This window comes from Tamandua tetradactyla, chromosome 15 (genome assembly GCF_023851605.1).
Source record: "Tamandua tetradactyla isolate mTamTet1 chromosome 15, mTamTet1.pri, whole genome shotgun sequence".
NCBI classification, from domain to species: domain Eukaryota; kingdom Metazoa; phylum Chordata; class Mammalia; order Pilosa; family Myrmecophagidae; genus Tamandua; species Tamandua tetradactyla.
Window position 1 is genome coordinate 71,871,512 of NC_135341.1, and position 20,056 is coordinate 71,891,567.

Consider the following 20,056-nt stretch of genomic DNA (forward strand, 5'->3'; position numbering starts at 1 on the left):
GCCTGATCTCTTTTCAGTTTCTTTAACAGTGTTGTATGGTAGCAATTCTGACTTTCAGGGTTGCAGAACTCCAGCTCTGAGTCTTAGGTAGCCAAAGCTCCAGGAAATTAACAGATTCTACATATATAACACTGCATGTCAAAATCTAGAAATAACATTTACAATTCTGGACTAAATGTGACTGCTATTAAGAGCTTATAATCTAGGCCCTAATTTTCTTATCTGTATTTTCTAAAAGAGACCATAGCATATTTTTTCTTTTGTTTCTGGCTTATTTTGCACCACATAATGGTCCCCAAGTTTCGTTCACCTCATTTCATGCTTCACAACTTCATTCCTTTCTATAACCACACAATGTTCTATCATATTCATACACAACAATTTGCCATTCTGCTTCTCCGTCAATGTGTCCTTCAACTACCTCCATCCATTGGGCATCATGGATAATGTCCAAAGTATGCAATCTATGTCTCATATTATCCTCTTGCTGTTGTACAATCATCAACACTCTAAATTTTAGAGAATTTTCATTGCTCCAAAGAGAAAAACAACCAATAAACACCTCCACTAAATAGAATACCCAGACTTCCCCTTAACTCTTGTCCTTCCCCAACAATCATTTACCCCTGATATTACTGTGGCACTGTTAATGATTTCTTATTAAATATAGGCCATAGTATTCAATAGTAGTTTTCCCCTTAGACCCTCTATTATTGACTCTTTGAACAAGATTCATGCCTTTGAAGTAGTTTATGTTATAACTTATTTATATTTGTTGGGTTAATCAGTGGGATACATGGCTCTGTACAACCCCTTTCAATCATGTTCACCTTCAATATAGCAATATTATTTATAAATCCACTAATGAACTGCCTTCATTTTATCCATCCCCTTACTGTAGAGAGCCGCTTTCCGGGTTTGGCCTAGTGGACACGCCGCAGCCTGCCCTAGAGTTCCCCCCGCCCATCGAGTGAGCCAAGATGGCGCCCGCATCCTGCCTCCGCGTATGACGTACGCGCCCGCCAACCCTGTCTACCAATCACCCTTGTATACGTGGCGTTAGCCCATTGGGTTTGGATTTTGTATATAAAGGCGTTACCCGGACGGGGAGAGGAGACAACCCGCAGAGAGCCGTGCCTGACGGCCGCAAGGAGGTTGTCCCCCACGGGGTTTCCCCCTGTGTGGAAACCGTATTCGTGTGATGAAAGCTTAACCCCAGTAAAGATTGGTACTCGATCCAGCTGTGAGTATCGTGTCCGTGTCTGTTTCTCGTTTCCATTCCCTCCAAGGGCGGTGGGGAAAAATCAGAAGCCTGACGAGACAGCGCCGGACAAGTGGTGGCCCGTACGGGGAACTCTCTCTCAGCCCCGCGCACAGACTCCAGCTGCCCTTCGCGCCTGATCACCGTGAAGGGGTGAGTACTTCTTTATTACATGAGGGTTAGGGCCCGTGGGTTCTCAGGCCGCCCCGGGGAAAGGGCTCGATAGACGTCATCGAGCACGCTTGAAGCTAGCGCCGACTGCAAGAATGGGGCAGTCTGAAAGTTCACCCCTATTATCTCCCTTGAAGACACTGTTGAAGCAGAGAGGCATTTTAGTGCGAAAAAGCTCCCTCCTGCGATTTCTTGAGGATGTAGCCACCTTTGCTCCCTGGTTTAAGCACACCGGAGGTCTTACCTTGTCTTGTTGGATAAAGCTCGGTCACGATATCGATCGGGCGCGTAGGACGGGCTTATGCATGGACCCAATCTTAGTCCCCATATGGGAAACCGTCCGCGCGTGTCTTGAGGCAGAGGCCGCGACGGGCCTCGGTCCGACCCTTGTCTTAGAACAAGCCCGAGAAGCATTACGAGAGTCCCGGTCAGCATCCTCCACGAGCGGCTCGTGTAAGGGCAAGCCACTGGAGCCGGATGCTAGCTCAGATACTTCTGACTCAGAGTCAGAGCATTGTGAGAGCGAAGGACCAGATGAGCCCCCACTGATTGATCTAGAGAAGCCCTCACAGCCCTCTGCCCCACCAGCGCCCACAACCGCGCGAAAGCTTCCGGGGAGGAGTTTTAATGCCTCCGCCTTTGATCCCCGCAGCGGACTCCCCCTAGTGGCCGGCTCGGGTAACCTCCATGACCCTCGGTTACAAAACCCGGAAGGGAACCCGGAATTCCCCGAGTGCTGGTCGGAGGAGGGGCCGCTCTGCCTACCTCCGCCGCCCGCGTACGCAGGCCCCCAAGATCATCCACCGTTGGTTAGCAGAAGGAGGCATTTCTGGAAATGGAATCCCTTTAGCGCACTGAGCGCTAGTCAGCCAGCCGCCATGTACCCAGTCATTATCAATCCCTCCGGTAATAATCAATATGAGGGTTATGATTATAAGGTTCTGAAAGAATTAAGACAGGCTGTTCACCAATACGGCCCAAATGCCCCTTTTACCCTAAACATGGTCGAGAACCTCTCTGCCCTACACCATACGCTTGCAGACATATATCAGCTTGCTCGCGCCTGCTTGCCCCCAGGTCGATATATCGACTGGAAGGCGTGGTTTGAGGAATTAGCAGAAGAGCAGGCAGCAAGAAACGCGGCAGTAAGGCGTGGTGGATGGAATGCCGACATGTTACTGGGCAAGGGCGCCCACGCCCAGAATCAGACAGGGTTCCCCCATGTCCCCCCGATTCTATACACGCACCTATACGCCCGGTCTTACTCATATGGGTTTTAGTCGAAACGTGTCAATTTTCACCTTTAATGAGACCTTTCCGCTTACCGATGATACACTCATTTTCTCTTTTGCCAACCTCTCCATTGCTAACTGTTCCACTCGGTCTAACCAGACTTGTCCTACAGGTTGTGGTCGTGTGCCTTCAGGTGTGCTGCTTGAGTTCCTCAATGCGACCGATCTTTCCCTTTCTTGTCAAGGCTTACTGGAAAAAAACGAGACAAAGCAATGCCTCAATCTTACAGGGTTCCGACCCGTCGTGTGTTCGTGTGCTGAAGACTGGGACGCTCCCGACCCCCTCTTCCCCCCATGTGAGCATGACCTTTTTCAGGTAACCACGATGCAGGAGTTTCAGTGGCACCGGTGCATGTCCTCGCCTCGCCCGCGCCGCCTAGGTGATGACTGGTGGATTTGGTCCACCGACCCTCACGCCTACTCCATCAAGCCCTTGCTGAACTACTCAGAGGGAACTCAGTGAGCTGACCTCGTCCAATGTCGTCACGCCTTTACTAACCCCTTCACCTCCAAGGTCCAGATTTATGTTAGCTATGTCATCCCATTCGAATACCTGTGTGCATCCCTCCCAGATGGATGGCTCATCTGAATCACCTGGGGCAAAGCTCTTGTCGGCAAGGTTTGTTGCGGACTCCCTGGCCACTACCCGTATATAGCAGACGCCAGAGGCTGTTAATTTTGCGCGCCTAGCCGCCTCGACGGTGGAGCCGCGGTCACAGTCCTGGCCAGACTGGACTTGGCTCTAGCCATTGCACCGAGGCCTCCGCAGCGCTTTCGTTGCCCTGGCTGTCGCTCTCAGGATCCCCGCTTGACCCAGTTGCAAGGCAGAGCACTGCAGGGAGGAGTCACGTGGTATCCAGTTCCCGGACTCTCCGGTCTCTATATGAGGTGAGCATTCTGGTCAGTGCCAGAGGCTCCGTCGTGTGATGACGTGAGCCTAGTCCAGACTCCCCAAAGCACCAAACTATGTTGTGAGCCACTCAGGCCCACGGGAGCACCATCATCAATAGAGACACTGGGTACAAGAATACGGTCTACGGACCATGCCTCTTATAAAACAAAAAGGGGGAGATGTAGAGAGCCGCTTTCCAGGTTTGGCCTAGTGGACACGCCGCAGCCTGCCCTAGAGTTCCCCCCGCCCATCGAGTGAGCCAAGATGGCGCCCGCATCCTGCCTCCGCGTATGACGTACGCGCCCGCCAACCCTGTCTACCAATCACCCTTGTATACGTGGCGTTAGCCCATTGGGTTTGGATTTTGTATATAAAGGCGTTACCCGGACGGGGAGAGGAGACAACCCGCAGAGAGCCGTGCCTGACGGCCGCAAGGAGGTTGTCCCCCACGGGGTTTCCCCCTGTGTGGAAACCGTATTCGTGTGATGAAAGCTTAACCCCAGTAAAGATTGGTACTCGATCCAGCTGTGAGTATCGTGTCCGTGTCTGTTTCTCGTTTCCATTCCCTCCAAGGGCGGTGGGGAAAAATCAGAAGCCTGACGAGACAGCGCCGGACACCTTACATTTAAGTTCAACCTAATTAGCTAATTGTTCGCCTATCTCTAGCTTCTGTTTATCTCTAGGTCCCTTATATTCTACATTATAAGTTTCTGAGTTTACCTTTACCAAGGTCATAATAGTGAAATCATACAGGATCAATCCTTTTGTGTCTGGCTTATTTCACTCAGCATTATGTCCTCAAGTTTCATCCATGTTGTCATATGCTTCAGGACCTCATTTTGTCTTACTGGTGCATAGTATTCCACTGTCTGTATATACCACATTTTATTTATCCAGTCTTCTGTTCATGGGCACTTGGATTGTTTCTATCTTTTGGCAATTGTGAATAATGCTGCTGTGAATATCGGTATACAAATGTCTGTTTATGTCGCTGCTTTCTGCTCTTCTGGGTATATATGAGTAGTTCTATTGCTGGCTCATGGGGCATCTCAATTTTTAGTTTTCTAAGGAAACACCAAAGTGTCTCCCACAGCATCTGCACCATTATACATTCCCACCAGCAATGAACAAGTGTTCCAATTTCTCCATGTCCTCTCCAACATTTGTAGTTTCCTGTTTGTTTAACAGCAGCCATTCTTATAGGTGTGAGGTAATATCTCATTGTAGTTTTAATTTACATTTCCCTTGTAGCTAATGAAGATGAGCATCTTTTCACGTGCTTTTAGCCATCTGTATTTGCTCTTCGGAAAAATGTCTATTCATACCTTTAGCCCATTTTGTAATTGGGTTATTTGTTCTTCTGTTGAGCTGTATGATTACTTTATGTATACAGGATGTCAAACTTTTATCCGATATGTGGTTTCCAAATATTTTCTCCCATAGTGTTGGTTGCCTCTTCATCTTTTTCACAAAGTCCATTGAGGCAAAGAAGCATTTGATTTTGAGGAGTTCCCATCTATCTATTTATCCTTTCGTTGCTTGTGCTTTGGGTGTAACGGTTAAGCAGCCACCTCTATTCTTGAAGACATTTCCCTATATTTTCTTCTAGAAATGTTATGGTATCGGCTCTTATGTTCAGGTCTTTCCATCCACTTGGAGTTAATTTTTGACTAAGATGTAAGGTAAGGTCCCTCTTTCATTTTTTTGGCTATAGCTATCCAGTTCTCCCATGCCCATTTATTGAAAAGACGAATTTGTCCCAGTTCATTGGTTTTGGGGGCCTCATCAAAGATCAGTTTACCAATTTGGTGGTCTGTCTCCATACTCTCGATTCAGTTTCATTGGTCTGTACTTCTGTCTTTATGCCAGTACCATGCTGTTCTGACCACTGTGACTTTATAATAAGCTTTAAAATCAGGAAGTGTTAGTCCTCCCATTTCATTCTTCTTTTTTTGAAAGCTATTTTTAGCTATTTGAGGTCTCTTTCCCTTCCAAATAAGTTTGATAACTAGATTTTCCAAGTATTCAAGCTAGATTGTTGGAATTTTTATTGGTATTACATTGAATCTGTGGATCCGTTTGGGTAGAATTGATATCTTAACTACATTTAACCTTCATATCCATAAGCATGGAATGTCTTTCCACTTGTTTAGATCTTTGATTTCTTTTAACAATGTTTTATAATTTTCAGGTACAGGTCCTTTACATCCTTGATTAAGTTTATTTCTAGATGCCTGATTCTTTTAGCTGATATTTTGAATGGAATTTTTTCCTTAATTATCTTCTCAGGTCACTTCTTGTGTATAGAAACATTATTGATTTTTGCACAGCAATCTTGTATCCCGCCACTTTGCAAATTTATTAGCTCAAGAAGCTTTGTCATAGATTTCTCAGCATTTTCCAAGTACAGTATCATGTCATCTGCAAACAATGAAAGTTTTACTTCTTCCTTTCTGTTTAGAATGCCTTTCATTTCTTTTTCCTGTTTGATTTCTGTAGCTAGAACTTCTAGTATACTGTTGAATAATATTGGTGACAGAGGCCATCCTTGTCTTATTCCTGATCACAGGGGAAAGCCTTTCCATTTCTCACCATTGAGTATGATGCCAGCTATGGGTTTTTCACATAGGCCCTTTATCATATTGAGGAAGCTTCCTTTGATTCTACCTTTTGCAGTGTTTCTATCAGAAAAGGATGCTGAATTTTGTCAGATGCTTTTTCAGCATCAAGAGAGATGATTGTGTGTTTTTTCCCTTTCAACTTGTTAATGTGCTGTATTACTTTGATTGATTTTCTTGAGTTGATCCACCCTTGCATTCCTCATTAAACCCCACTTGGTCAGGGTGAATAATTCTTTTAATGTGTCATTGGATTCTATTTGCTAGTATTTTGTTAAGAATTTTTGTGTCTGTATTTATTAGGGGGATTGGCTTCTGCTTTTCCCTTTCTTGTAGCATCTTTATCTGGTTTCTGTATTAGAATGTTAGCTTCATAAAATGCAGCATTCTTTTTCCCTCAATTATGTGAAAGAGCTTGAGCAGGATTGGTGTCAGCTGTTTTTGAGATGTTTGATAAAACTCTCCTGTGAAGCCAGCTGGCCCTGGGCTTCTATTTGTAGGAAGATTTTTGATGACTGATTGAATTTCTTTAATTGTGATTGGTTTATTGAAATCTTCTATTTCTTCTTGAATCAGTGTAGGTTGTTTGTGTGTTTCTAGGAATTTGACCATTTCATCTAAGTTGTCTAATTTGTTGGGATATAGTTGTTCATAGTATCCTCTTACGATGTTTTGTATTTCTTCATGGTCCATGGTAACGACCCCCCCTCTCATTTCAGATTTTATTTGAGTCCTCTCTGTTTTTTCACTTTGTCAGCCCAGGCGGGGGTCCATCAATTTTAGTGATTTTCTCAAAGAACCAACTTTTGGTTATATTCATTCTATTTTTGTTGTTGTTGTTCTCCAGTTCATTTATTTCTGCTTTAATCTTTGTTATTTCTCTTCTTCTGTTTGCTTTGGGGTTAGTTTGCTGTGCTTTCTCTGGTTCCTCCAGGTAAGCTGTTAAGTCCTCGATTTTTTTCTTTCTTCTTTTTTAATATAGGCATTTAGGTCAATAAATTTCCCTCTCAGCATTACATTTGCTGCATCCCATAAGTTCTGATATGTTGTATTCTCATTTTCATTCTTCTCCAGATATTTACCAATTTCTCTAGCAATTTCTTCTTTGATCCATTGATTGTTTAAGAGTGTGTTATTTAATCTCCATATATTTGTGAAAGTTCTGGTTCTTTGGTGGTTATTGATTTTTAGCTTCATTTTGTTGTGATCAGGGAAAGTTCTTTGAATAATTTCAATCTTCTAAAATTTATAAAGACCTGTTTTATGCCCCAGCAAATGATCTATACTGGAGAACATTCCATGAGCACTAGAGAAGAATGCATATCCTGGTGTTTTGGGATGTGATGATCTATACATGTCTGTTAGGTCTAATTCATTTATCAAAATTTTTAAGTTCTCTGTTTCCTTGTTGATCATCCTTCTGATTGTTCTATCTATAGAGGAGAGTGGTGCATTGAAGTCTCCTACTATTATTGTTGAAATGTCTGTTACTCCTGTCAGTTTTGCCAGTGTTTGCCTCATGTTCTTCGGAGCTCCTCAATTGGGAGCATAAACATTTATGATTGCTATTTCTTCTTGGTGAATTGTCCTTTTAATTAATATGTAGTGTTCTTCCTTGTCTCTTATGATGTCTTTACATATTTCTCTTTTTGTCTTTACATTTTAAGTCTATTTTGTCTAATATTAGTATAGCTACTCTTTGCTTTCTTTTGGTTACAACTTGCATGGAACATCTTCTCCCATCCTTTCACTTTCAATCTATTTGTATCCTTGTCTTTTGTAAGCAGTATATAGATGGTTCATATTTCTTAATCCATTCTGCAGATCTGTATCTTTTAATTGGTAAGTTAAGTCCATTAACATTCAAAATTATTATTGTAAAAGCATTTCTTGAATCAACCACTTTATCCTTTCTGCTATTGTTCAGTTGAGTGTTATATAAATGTCAATTAAGACAAGTTGTTTGATAGTATTGCTCAAGTCTACTATATAGTTGTGACTTACTCTATACTTACTCAATTAATTATTGAGAAATGATTATTCAAATTTCCAACTATAATTGTGGATTTGTTGATTTCTCCTTGTAGTTTCAACAAGTCTTGCTTCATGTATTTTTGAAGTTCTGTTGTTAGGTATGAAAACATTTAGAATTGTCACATCATTGTTGTTTTTTTTCTCATGGGCAAGCTCCAGGAATCGAATCCGGGTCTTAGCGTGGCAGGCAAGAATTCTGTCACTGAGCCTTTAATTGACCTTTTTATAAATATGAAATGACCTTCCTTTTCCTGGTAGTATTTTTTACTCTGGTTAGATACTTTTATGATAATAATATACTTTTTATATTTATAATAATAGACTACATTTATGATAATAATATAGCTACTCTACTTTCTTTTGACTAGTGTTAGCATGCTATATCTTTTTCTATACTTTTACTTTTAGCCTGTTGGTGTCATTTAAATATGTTTCTTAGAGATGGCATAATGTTGGGCCTTGCTTTTTAATCCAGTCTGACAATCTGTCTTAATTTGTTCCATCTGCTATTGTTCCCGATTTCCTTTCTTTTTGCTTTATTTTGGATTAGTTTAGTATTTATTATGATTCTGTGTTATCTCCTTTGTAGACTCATTAGCTTTAATCCTTTGTTTCATTATTTTAATGGATACTTTAAGATATATAATATATTCATCTTTAACTTATCACAATACACTTTCAAGTGATACTATACCACTTTACATATGGTGTAAGAATCTTACGTGAGTATACTTCCATTTCTATTCCCTGTAGACTTCATACTATTTTTCTCATGCTTTTTACTTATACATATGTGAAAAAACCCACAATCCATTATTATTTATACTTAAACAGTCAATTATCTTTTTAAAAGATTTAAATATTAAGAGAGATTTTTATATTTACCCATGGAGTTGTCATTTTCTTTGTGGAGATCCATATTTTCATCTGGTATCAATTTCTTCTATCTGAAGGACTTCTTCACATTTCTTGCAGTGCAGGTCTGCAGGTGATTAATTCTTTCAGCTTTTGTACGTCTGTAAACATCTTTATTTAACCTTTGTTTTTTAAAATGTTTTTATTGATAAAACAACATACAGACATTCTTAACATACAAACATTCCATACATGGTGTACAGTCACTGGTTAACAATATCATCACATAGTTGTGTATTCATCACCGTGATCATGTTTTTGAACATTTGCATCATGCCAGATAAAGAAATAAAAAAGAAAAAACGCATACGTACCATAACCCTTACCCCTCGCTCTCACTGACCACTAGTATTTCCATCTACCCAGTTTATTTTAGCCTTTGTTCCACCTATTATTTGTTTATTTTTATCCATATTTTTTACTCATCTATCCATACCCTAGATAAAAGGAACAGCAGACATAAGGTTTTCACAATCACACAGTCACATTGTAAAAGCTGTATCATTATACAATCATCTTCAAGAAACAATGCTACTGGAACACAGCTCTACAGTTTCAGGTACTTCCCTCTAGCTATTCCAATATACCATAAACTAAAAAGGGGATATCTATATAATGCATACAAATAACCTCCAGGATAACCTTTAAACTCTGTTTGAAATCTCTCAGCTCCTGGCACTTTATTTTTTCTCATTTCCATCTTCCCCCTTTTGGTCAAGAAGGTTTTCTAAATCCCTTGATGCTGGGTTTTATCTCATCCTGGGATGTCTGTCACATGTTGCCAGGGAGATTTACACCCCAGGAATCATGTCCCACGTAGAGGGGAAGGCAGTGAGTTCACTTGCTGTGTCAGCTTAGAGAGGCCACATCTGAACAACAAAAGAGGTTCTCTGAGGGTGACTCTTAGGTCTAATTTTAAGTAGGCTTAGCATATCCTTTGCAGAAATAAGTTTCATAGGGGCAAACCCCAAGATTGAGGGCTCAGCCTATTGATTTCGTTGTCCCTACTGCTTGCTACAATATCAGAAATTCTCCAAATGAGTAAGTTGAATATTTCCTCCTTTCTTCACAGTCGCCTAAGGGGACTTGGCAAATTCTTCTTTATCCACTGTCTAAATCACTTTGGGATTTATCAGGGCATCACACTAACCAGGACAAACCAACAAAACCTCATGTCTTATTCAAGATTCCATGTACTTATGATGTTTACTAAACTGACCATACAAGTTAAATTTAGAAATGCACTACTCAAAATATAAATTTTGCTAACCTTTGGTTCTGAAAGATACTTTCACTGGGTATAAATTTCATTATTTTAAAGATACTGCTCTATTGTCTTCTTGCTTGTATTATTTCCAATTAGAAGTCTGCTATCATTTTTCCTCTATATATAATGTCTTTTCTTCTTGGTCTGCTTTTTTTTTCTTTATTTCTATTTTATTTTTTTATTTTTAGGGAAGGAAGGGGGGAAGAAAGAGAGAAAGACAGACAGATAAAGGAAAAGAGAGGAGAGAGGAAGGGAGAAAGAAGGGAGAGAAGAAAGCAGAAGGAGGGGGTAATGTGGGCAGGAGAGCACCACATTGCCCATCTGTCCCCATATTCTTCATCCAGATCATACTAGAGAAAAAATATCAGAGGAAGCTGCATTGACTTTCCATCTGCTTGGGGGAAAAAAAAGTAGACTTGGTCTCCTTTTAAAATTTTTCTCTTTATCACTATTTTTAAGCCATTTGATTGTGATGTGCCATGATGTAGTGTTCTTCATGCTTCCTGTGCTTGAGGTCCTTTGGACACTTTGAATATGCTGTCTCAGTGATTTCTGACCTCTATTGTTTCTGCTGAAAAGTCCGCTGTTTATCTTATTGTGGTTCATTTGTAAGTGATGAATTATTTTTCTCTTGCCACTTTAAAGACTTCTCTTTGTTTCTGCCTTTCAACATTTTTAATATAATGAGTTTGTTTACCTTACTTTGAATTTGCTGAGATTCCTGTATGTATAGGTCATTGTTTTTCAATAAATTCAGGAAGTTTCCTGCCACTATTTCCTCAAATATTTTTCTGCTACTTTCTCCCTCTCTCTCTCTTCTTGGTACTCCCATTACATGCATATTGGTGTACTTGATAGTGTCTCACATTTCTCTGAAGCTCTGTTAATGTTTCCTTATTCTATTTTTCTCATTCATGTCACTCTAATGAAGTTATTACACTTTTTAATTCTGGAATTTCCATTTGTTTCTTTTATATCATTTTTATCTCTTCTATTTGATGTGAGTTTGTCATTATACCTTCCTTTACTTCTTTAATCATGCTTAAAAAGGAGGGAGAACGTATTTTTTCAGTTAAATATTATGCATGTTTTTCAGTTAAATATGATATCTGCTCACTCTCATAGGCAATTTGCTGTTTGCTTCCCTCCCCTGCCCCTAATGTATAGGTCATACTGTTGTTTCTTTGCATGCCTTGTAAATTTTTTTGGAAACCTGGGCATTTTAGATAATATATTGTAGGAACCCTGTGTAATGTTTCCACCCCATACCCCGGGGCTTGTTTATATTTTGTGATTGGATGGATTATTTTAGTGAAGTGTTATTTCCCTGATTTTGCTCCTCAGGGAAGTGCGGCTTTGAGTATTTGAAGGACGCACTTTTTCTCTTTTCATGACCACACTTAGCTTCTAAACTACACTAATTTCTGGCTGGTTGCTCTATTGTTTTCAAAAATGCCCAGTTACATAAAGTACTTTGCAAACAAATCCAATCAAATTGTGGCTCCTTTGAAAGAAATTTCTGGAATCCATGTTGGATATTTATTGTGACCCCAGAAGGACTCCTTCCAGCTGTCTTATTCCACAGTTCTCTACCATAAACTAGCCAGCCTACAGTATAAGCTATATCATCATTAAATCTACAAATCGCCCCTCAATTACCTTTCACCACAATCTCTACTGATTTTGTGAGTACCATTAGGTTTGAACTTCTCCACCCTCAGTTGCAAATGAAGCTAGTTCCTTTGGGAAGAGATTTTCTGAACCAGGGCTCTATAGCTGGGGTTGGGGTGTAATGACATGCTTTTCTCTGAGACATGCTCACTCTAGGAACTAAGTGCTCAGGGGCAGGGGAAACAGCAGCCTGAGGTCCTCTCAGCTTGCCTCTACTGGCATCGAACCACCACCACATGAACCAGGTCAAGGGCTATGGGGCCCTGTATTCTCAGCATGCCATGTCCCAGGTAAAGCCTCAATTCCACAAGTCAGGGCTGGGCAGAAGAAAGGAGCCCCCATCTCTTGGTAGCACTTGCCTGGAACTTAGCCTCAGCAATAGATAGCTAGGGGCAGAATGAAAAATGCTGAAGTGCTATTCTTTCCAGGAAGAACGCCCTCCAGCAGGGAGCTGAGGGCAATGGGTGATGGGGAAGGAGCTTTGTTCTTGAGAAGAAAGCTGTCTCACGGCTGGGAGCTGGGGGGAGAGGGAGCCCTTTGTTCCTGGCTGCAGCTGTCTGGAGGGTAGTCTTGACCTTACTGAAGTAGGCCGGGGGAAGGCAGGAAGCAGTCTTGATTCAGATACCTGTATCTGTTCAGACAGATGATCACCTTTCTTACTGAATTTTTATAGATTATCTTGAGTAGATGTATCTTCATTTGCTCTTTGTCCTTAGACTATTTCATGAGGTTTTAAATGTTTTTTTCTTTATATTTTTTCACCAGTTTCACTGGGGGAGCAGGTCAGCAGAGGTTGACCTGTGACAGTTGATGTGTGACAGTGTTTGTTTCTCTATTTAATTTTTTGGACATACAGAATATAGTTATAATAACTATTTTAATGTCCTCATCTGTTAATTCTAATATCTGTGTTAGTTCTGAATTGGTTTCAATTCATTTATTACTCTCCTCATTATGGGTCATATTTTCTTGCCTCCTTGTATGCCTGGAAATCTTTGATCAGGCACCAGACATTGTACATGGATAACGGTTACTTTTTTATTCCTATACCTATTCTTGAGTTTTATTCTGGGATGCAATTAAGTTACTTAGAAACAGTTTGATCTTTTAGGGTCATGCTTTTTCAAGTTTTTACGCCTATGTGGAGTAGTGTACAGTCCAGAGTTCATTATTCTCCAACTACCAAGGCAAGGCCTTCTGAATATTCTATCCAAAACCCTATGAGTGTGAACTTTTCCACCTGGCTGGTGGGAACAGGCACTCTTCCTAGCCTTGGCCACCATTCTTTAACCCCTTTCAGACAGGATCTTTCTCCAAGTAGTTTCCTCAAATGCATATACTGATCAATACTCTACTGAAAACTTGAGTGGGTCCCTTTACAGATCTTTGGAGTTCTCTCTCTGGCTTTGCTGGTACTCTGTCTTGAGAACTTTAGCTGCCTTGATCTTCCCAGACTCAAATCCATCTCTTTAACTCAGGGAGTTCTCTGTGCTCCACCTCTGTTCCCCTCCTTGTGCTACCGTCTGAAAAGTCTTTCAAGGAAATAAACTGGGACATTTGTAGGCTTGCCTTATTCACTAGCCATTTCATGGAATCACTGTCCTTCACTGCCTGATATCTAGGCTCTTGAAAACCACTGTTCTCTTTTTTTTTTTGGCATGGGCAGGTTTCAGGAATTGAACCTGGGTCTCCAGCATGGCAGGTAAGGATTCTGCCAATGAGCCACCATTGCACCGCCCTATTTTTTGTTTTTATTTTCACTGTTTCAAGTAGGAGGGTAAGTAAAGTTGCTGTTCCTATGTCTTGAGTGGAAGTAGAAGATCACCCTTTCTTTTCTCAAAGGAAAAAGGTGCTTGTTTCAGCATATATAACAACAGGCCACATATAGTTATAGTTGGTTGCACAGGTCGTGCACTGTAGAAGTCTAGAGGGGCATTTCTATATGTGGAGTCAAATGTAGATTTCTTCATTTATTATGGCGGTTTCCCACCAGGTACCAGTAAAGTGTCCTGAGGAAATGTGGCTTTTTCACACAAAGGTGCTATTTGGGAAACTGGACTCTAAATAAGGGACCCAGCTTCTAGCAACTCTAATTTAAAAAGTCTGGGGTAGGACCCTAGAATCTGCATTAATTTTTTTTTAATTTTTGAAACAATTACAAACTTACAGATAATGTGGAAGTACAGTACACTTTTATTTTTCTGGTCCATTTAAGAATAAATTGTTGAACTGATGCCACATCATCCCCAAATACTTTTGTATGCATTCCTACAAACAAGGAATTCTCCTATGGAGTCCAATACAGTCATTATACTCAGGGAATTAATACCGACTCAATCCCACAGTCTAATCCTCAGATCTCATTCAAATTTCTCCAGTTGTTCCAATAATGTTCTTTATAGCAGAAGTATCCAGTTCAAAATCACACATTTCATTTAGTTGTCACGTCTTTTTCATCTTCAATCTGGATGACTTTCTCAGTCTTTCCTCGAATTCCATGATTTTGACACTTTGGAAGATTACAAGCCAATTATTCTATAAAATGTCATTTTTGTAAAATGATTTAGATTTGTCTGGTATTTCCTTCTGATTAGATTCAAGTTGTGTATCTTTGTCAGAAATGCCGCCGAACTGATGCTGGTTCTTCTGGGTGCATCCTATCAGGTGGCTCAGGAAGATGTTAACTTCCTGAGCTTTGTTTCACTACTGAAGATGTTAACTTAAACCACTTGATAAAGGGGTGTCTGCCAGGTTTCTCCACTGAAAAGTACTCCTCTTTGTAATTAATAAGTATTTTGTGGGGCTTGTCTCTGAAGCAATGTAAATATCTCTTCCAAATGAAACTTTCAATTTATTCATTCATTTACTTTTATCTATAAGGAGCCAAATTTTCACCTTTTATTCAATGGGTTATAATACATTACCATAATTATTTAAGTTCTCCCAATCTCCTGTCTATGTCACCATCCTCTCCCTTGCACAGACATCCTCCTTACACACTTTGGCTCTGACATCCTGTGCCAGGATGCCACCCTGTGGGGATGCCTTCATCACTCTGCTTGGGCCCGGACTTCACACTCTGGGCTGCATCCCTCGTCATGGGGCCCTCCTCACCCCACTTGGACTTTAAACCTCGTTCCATGCTGCTTCTCCTTCTTTACCTCTTAATTCTGCTTAGGCCCTGATATCCTGCTGCAGACCCAACCGCCACTCATGGGCATCCTCTCTTCCTGCTCAGGGCCTGACTCCCCACTGGGCTGGCTCCCTTTCAGGCCTCCTGCCTCCCCCTGCTCGGGTTTTGACATCCTGTACCAGGCAGCCCTCCCATGTGGACGCCCTCCTTGCCCGTGGGCTCTAACACCCTGCTCTGGGCTGCTGTGCCACCTTGATTCCCTACTCCCTGCCCCCCCCCCCCAACCTCCCCAGCTGCTGGTGTGGATCCTGCTTTGCTCTGTCCCAGCTAGTGGTTCTAGTGAAATGTTGGGCAAAGGAACAGAAGAAGATGAAACTATATTTACTTTTCAGCAAGTTCCCCAAGTGATTTTTCTGTTTTTGCTACAGTTGACCAGCAGGATTTACCTTAAATAACTCTGAATAAGAGGAATGGGACCAAAATCCTTAAATATGAATTGTTTAGGAATTGGAATTTAATGTGATTTAGAATGTGCATTGACACTTGGCAGGAAATTATCATTTTCAGGATTTTTAATTGATTTTTCCTTCAAACAGTTTACAGGAATAGAATAATAGATAACAGGGATTTTAATAAATTGAGGGCTTTAGATATCAGTAAAGCAAATGGTTGTACAAAACAGGTATAGAAACTGTCAGTTTTCCTGAAAACTCCAAAGATCAGTTAACTTCAAGGAGTGTATAGGTTCCTGAATTCATAAAGTATTTCTGAATTGGAATGTAACAGGGCTACCTCCTGTCCAGTGTCTACATGGTGATACCATCAAAAAAACAGTAGTTCACAATTCAAAAAAGGATTTAAAAGTAATTCAAGTCTCTATTGAAGTCTTATAAAGGGAGGGACCATTTGAGAAATTACACTGCATGGCACACAGTAAAAGCTCTGTATCAGTCAGCTATTGCTGTGTAACAAACCTGCCCACAACTCAATGGGGGTAAAACAATCATTTATTATTGTTCACATGTCTATGAGTCAGCTGGGTTTTGACTTACCTTGGCAGGTCTTGGTTGGAGTGGATCTGTTACATACATCTCTCATTCTCCTTCTGGGGCCTGTGGGCTGGCCAGGGTGTATTCTCATGATGATGACCAAGTTAAAAATCTGTAAGGCTATCTCATTCTGTTGGCCAAAACAAGTCAAATGGTCAACCCCCAAATCCAGGGGTGATGAAATATGTTCGACTCTTTTATTAAGTGTATGAAAGCCACATGGCAAAAGTGATCGATATACGAAGAGTTAAATTATACATTCTAGCATAAATCCTAAAGAAATTCATCACCCATCTCCTTCCTTAAAGGAAGGCAATTGCTGTCCTCTAAATCTTTCTCTTTCCAAACACTATTAAATTGTCCACTCACACTAGTAGCACTCCTTTCTCCTCTATTTTCTCTTCCCAGTATCCCAACCTGTTCTCTCAGATTTTTCATTTTTATTTGCATATCCATCCTTCACCTCATTACTCCAGCAGCTCACAAAGGAGCTGGACTAGGCAGGTAAAACTAAGAAAGCGGGTAGGTAGACAGCTTGGGGATGCTCACACATTGCTGATCTCCCTCCCAAAGTCCGTTACTAAGTACTGACATGCTTTAGTTTTGCATTTGTGGAACCAAATCGAGTTGTGGTGGAAATACTGTAAATGTTTCCATGGCTCCGTAATCGTACCATAGCTCACCTTGATACAGCTTAAATGTCACTTCAGCAGTAGGTAAATTCTGCCTGAGGTTTGCTGTCTTTTGTGTCATCAGTACCCAGTATAACTAAATACTTATTTGTGCAATTCCTTGCTTTTTGTCTGTTTTATTTCTTCTACTAGACTGTAAGCTCCTCAAGGAAAGGGAGTAAGTCCGCACTCTTCACCAGCTTTATCTTCATCTTCCCCCCACAGCCAATGCATTAACAAATGCTGTTAGCCCTGCCCCCAAAACATAGCCCAGCACCATGCACGCCTTGCCACTCTACCGCTAGCCTGCCCTGAGCCCACTCCATCTTGTGCCTGGGTGACCATGTGGCCTTCTGGGCTGGTCCCCCCCGCTGCGCCCCTGCAGGGTCACAGTCTGTTCTCCACGTGGTGGATGAGTGACTTTCGGAAAGTGGATAGCAAATTGTGTCTCTCCTCTGCTCAGAGTCTTTCAATGGCTCCTCATCCTTGGGCTGTCTACCCCTTCACCGCAGTGGTGTGATAGTAAGTGTTTAACAGCCTACCGCTGCAGGGATGGGGTGAAGGGGAGGAGGGGGGGACAGGCCTTATTCATAGACTCAGCCAGTTTTCATGGCGTAAATACCCTCATCGTGGTCAATTTCAAGCTGCTTTTTATTTTTTTCCTTTTTTTGTCCTTCTTCATTTCCATTCCTCCTTCCTGTTAGGTCGGGGGAATGGGAAAGGGCACTGCGACTGAAGCTGCAGAGGCTGTATCGCCCCTCCCAACATGGCTCCTGGAACCGCCCCTTCCGGACGTCACCTGACCCTCTTGCTTAAAAACTGCCCACGCCATCACCCAGGCGCAGACTCATCTCCCTCTGTCTTCGCTTCAGTGAGCTAATCCCGGGTACACAGAAATAAACCCGTCCGCTTTAAATTTCCCTGTCTACTGTCCTTCTTTCTCATCCTTTCGCCTCCTAAACCTTTCACTTCCTTCTTGCCTTCCTAATTTCCTACTTTTTCTCATTTTCTGCCTCTTACTCTAGGATTAACATTCCCTGACAGGAAGATCCATGTTTGTCTTAATCATTGTTTAGAAGTTCTTGGTACGTAATAGATGCTTGACAAATATATTTGTTTACTGAATGACTAACTAAATGCATGAATATTTCATTCTTAATGTTGCACTTCTATCATTAAAAAATTGTTCAAATCAAATGGCACAGTTTGAAAACAACCAAGTAATGTCCAGAATTTTCAAATTCACAAAGCACTGCCTCACACATCATCTCCTATATTCTGGGCATCATGGAGGGCTGAGCTACCTCCCCCAGACAGCACAATCTCCAGCTTTTTGCACCCCACCTTCGGTGGAGACCCACAGCTAAGTTCAGTCCCCACTTATGATTTATTTAGCTCCTATATTATTAAACAAATGACTGAGCCAAAATCTACAAAGAAGGAGATCCCACGTGGATAGTTGATTTGTTTTGGCAAACAGGAATATCTGGCCACATTGGCCTATGGGCTGGGCTGGACCATTATGGGCTAGGCTAACAATGGATCCCCGTTGAGAGCAGACAAGTGTCCAGTTCATCACAGCCCCGCATGCCCCACCATTTCTCTTACTTTGAGGATAATTGTCAGCTGCCATTTATTTTTATGTTTGCGCTATTAAATTTCTTATTGTTGAGAAGCACGTCTCTGAATCCAACTCTCTTCCAAAAGGAAACAAACCAATCAAAATAAATAATGTCTTGTGATTTTACTACATCCACCTGACTTCCCTCGTTTGCTTTACCTGCCTGGACTGGTAGTTATCTGAGTTTGAGATCCTTAATTTATATCCTGTTTTTGAATACAGCCCCTCAGTCCTCTCAACAATCATACAAAAAAGGCATCAAGGGCCTCTAAATAGGTGAGAACCCTGAAGTTCAGAGAGATTGAGGAACTTACTCAAGGTTACGTAACTAATCAGAAGTAGGCCCAGAGCTCAAAGATAACATCTCACAAGGCACAGGAATCCGCCTTCATTGCACTTCCGGCCACACGCTGCCTCTGCATCCCGAGTAATGAGCGTCTGCAACTTGATGTCACAGCCCTTGTGTAATCTGCCACATCCCCGTTAGGTGGCGCCTTAAACCAACAAAGCTTCCCAGGACAATGCCTCAGCGGAAATTGGTTTCCTTCCATTATTACAGCATTGTAAGTTAGAATGGGCTTTCCCTTCTTTCTTTTTTAAAAATTGTCTTTCATCACACAACATGGCACGGCTTTCATGCCGGGCGTAAAATGAAATTTGCCTTAATCCATCGCCTAGGGAGAAAGTGTTTATGTGTCACAATCGACATCTGTTAAATTTTAAATGAAGTAAGCAAGCAATAAGAAGGTCTAAAATACATTCTTTGTTCAAGAAATCGGGCAGACACTGATCAGCTGCTCTGTACAATTAAGAATGAAACAGGCACCTTTTTTTCCCACTAAGCACCGCTGAAAGCCCCAGAGAGAGGATGGATGGGGCTTGCGCTCCATGAGGTTAACACTTGTGTTTCAAGTTGGGCAAATTGGCGGGGCACAGCAGGGATGACTGTGCTGACAGCTCCATTGTACCTGCTTCTGCCGGAGGGAAAGGAGTCCAGGCTCCCCCCTCCTTACCTGCTCTCCCTTTTGTAAAGTGTAAGAAAGCATGAGGGGCTTCATACAGAAGGGCCAGATCCGTTTAGCCTTTGGCATATCATTATGGCAAATCTTTTCTTAAATCAAAATACTTCTGTCTTTTCATATCTCATACTAGCAAAGAATTTTGAACCAATCACTCCAAATTAGCCCTTCCTATCTATTATTCAAGCCTCATTATTAAATAAAAAATGAGAACAGATCATTCCAATATGCAGCTTGAATAGCAGTTAACAACTTGCTCCTTATAAAGACATACTAAGTTTTTCAAATGAGAAAGCGATGCGTCGCCCATGAGGCGAAATATTGCAATTGTGGAATGGAATATTGTAGACACTGACATTTTTCAACAAATGTCAGGACAGGCAGAAAGTCCTTTGTTTCGTCCTTCTCCTGCTCCACATCATTAGGGTAGTGCCTATGCCAG

At 41.5% G+C, this 20,056-nt stretch overlaps 1 long non-coding RNA gene across 2 annotated transcripts; it reads right to left on the reverse strand.

Annotated features, from left to right (window-relative positions):
* Positions 1–9,154: 9,154 nt before the first annotated feature.
* Positions 9,155–19,014, reverse strand: LOC143658050 (uncharacterized). Of its 2 annotated transcripts, none has more exons than XR_013163103.1 (3): positions 18,910–19,014; positions 16,307–16,433; positions 9,155–9,250 (listed from the first exon to the last, which is right to left on the reverse strand). It is a non-coding gene; the product is annotated as an uncharacterized LOC143658050 (long non-coding RNA). The 2 variants fall into 2 exon arrangements; XR_013163102.1 differs by lacking the exon at positions 18,910–19,014 and adding an exon at positions 17,597–17,726.
* Positions 19,015–20,056: the final 1,042 nt, after the last annotated feature.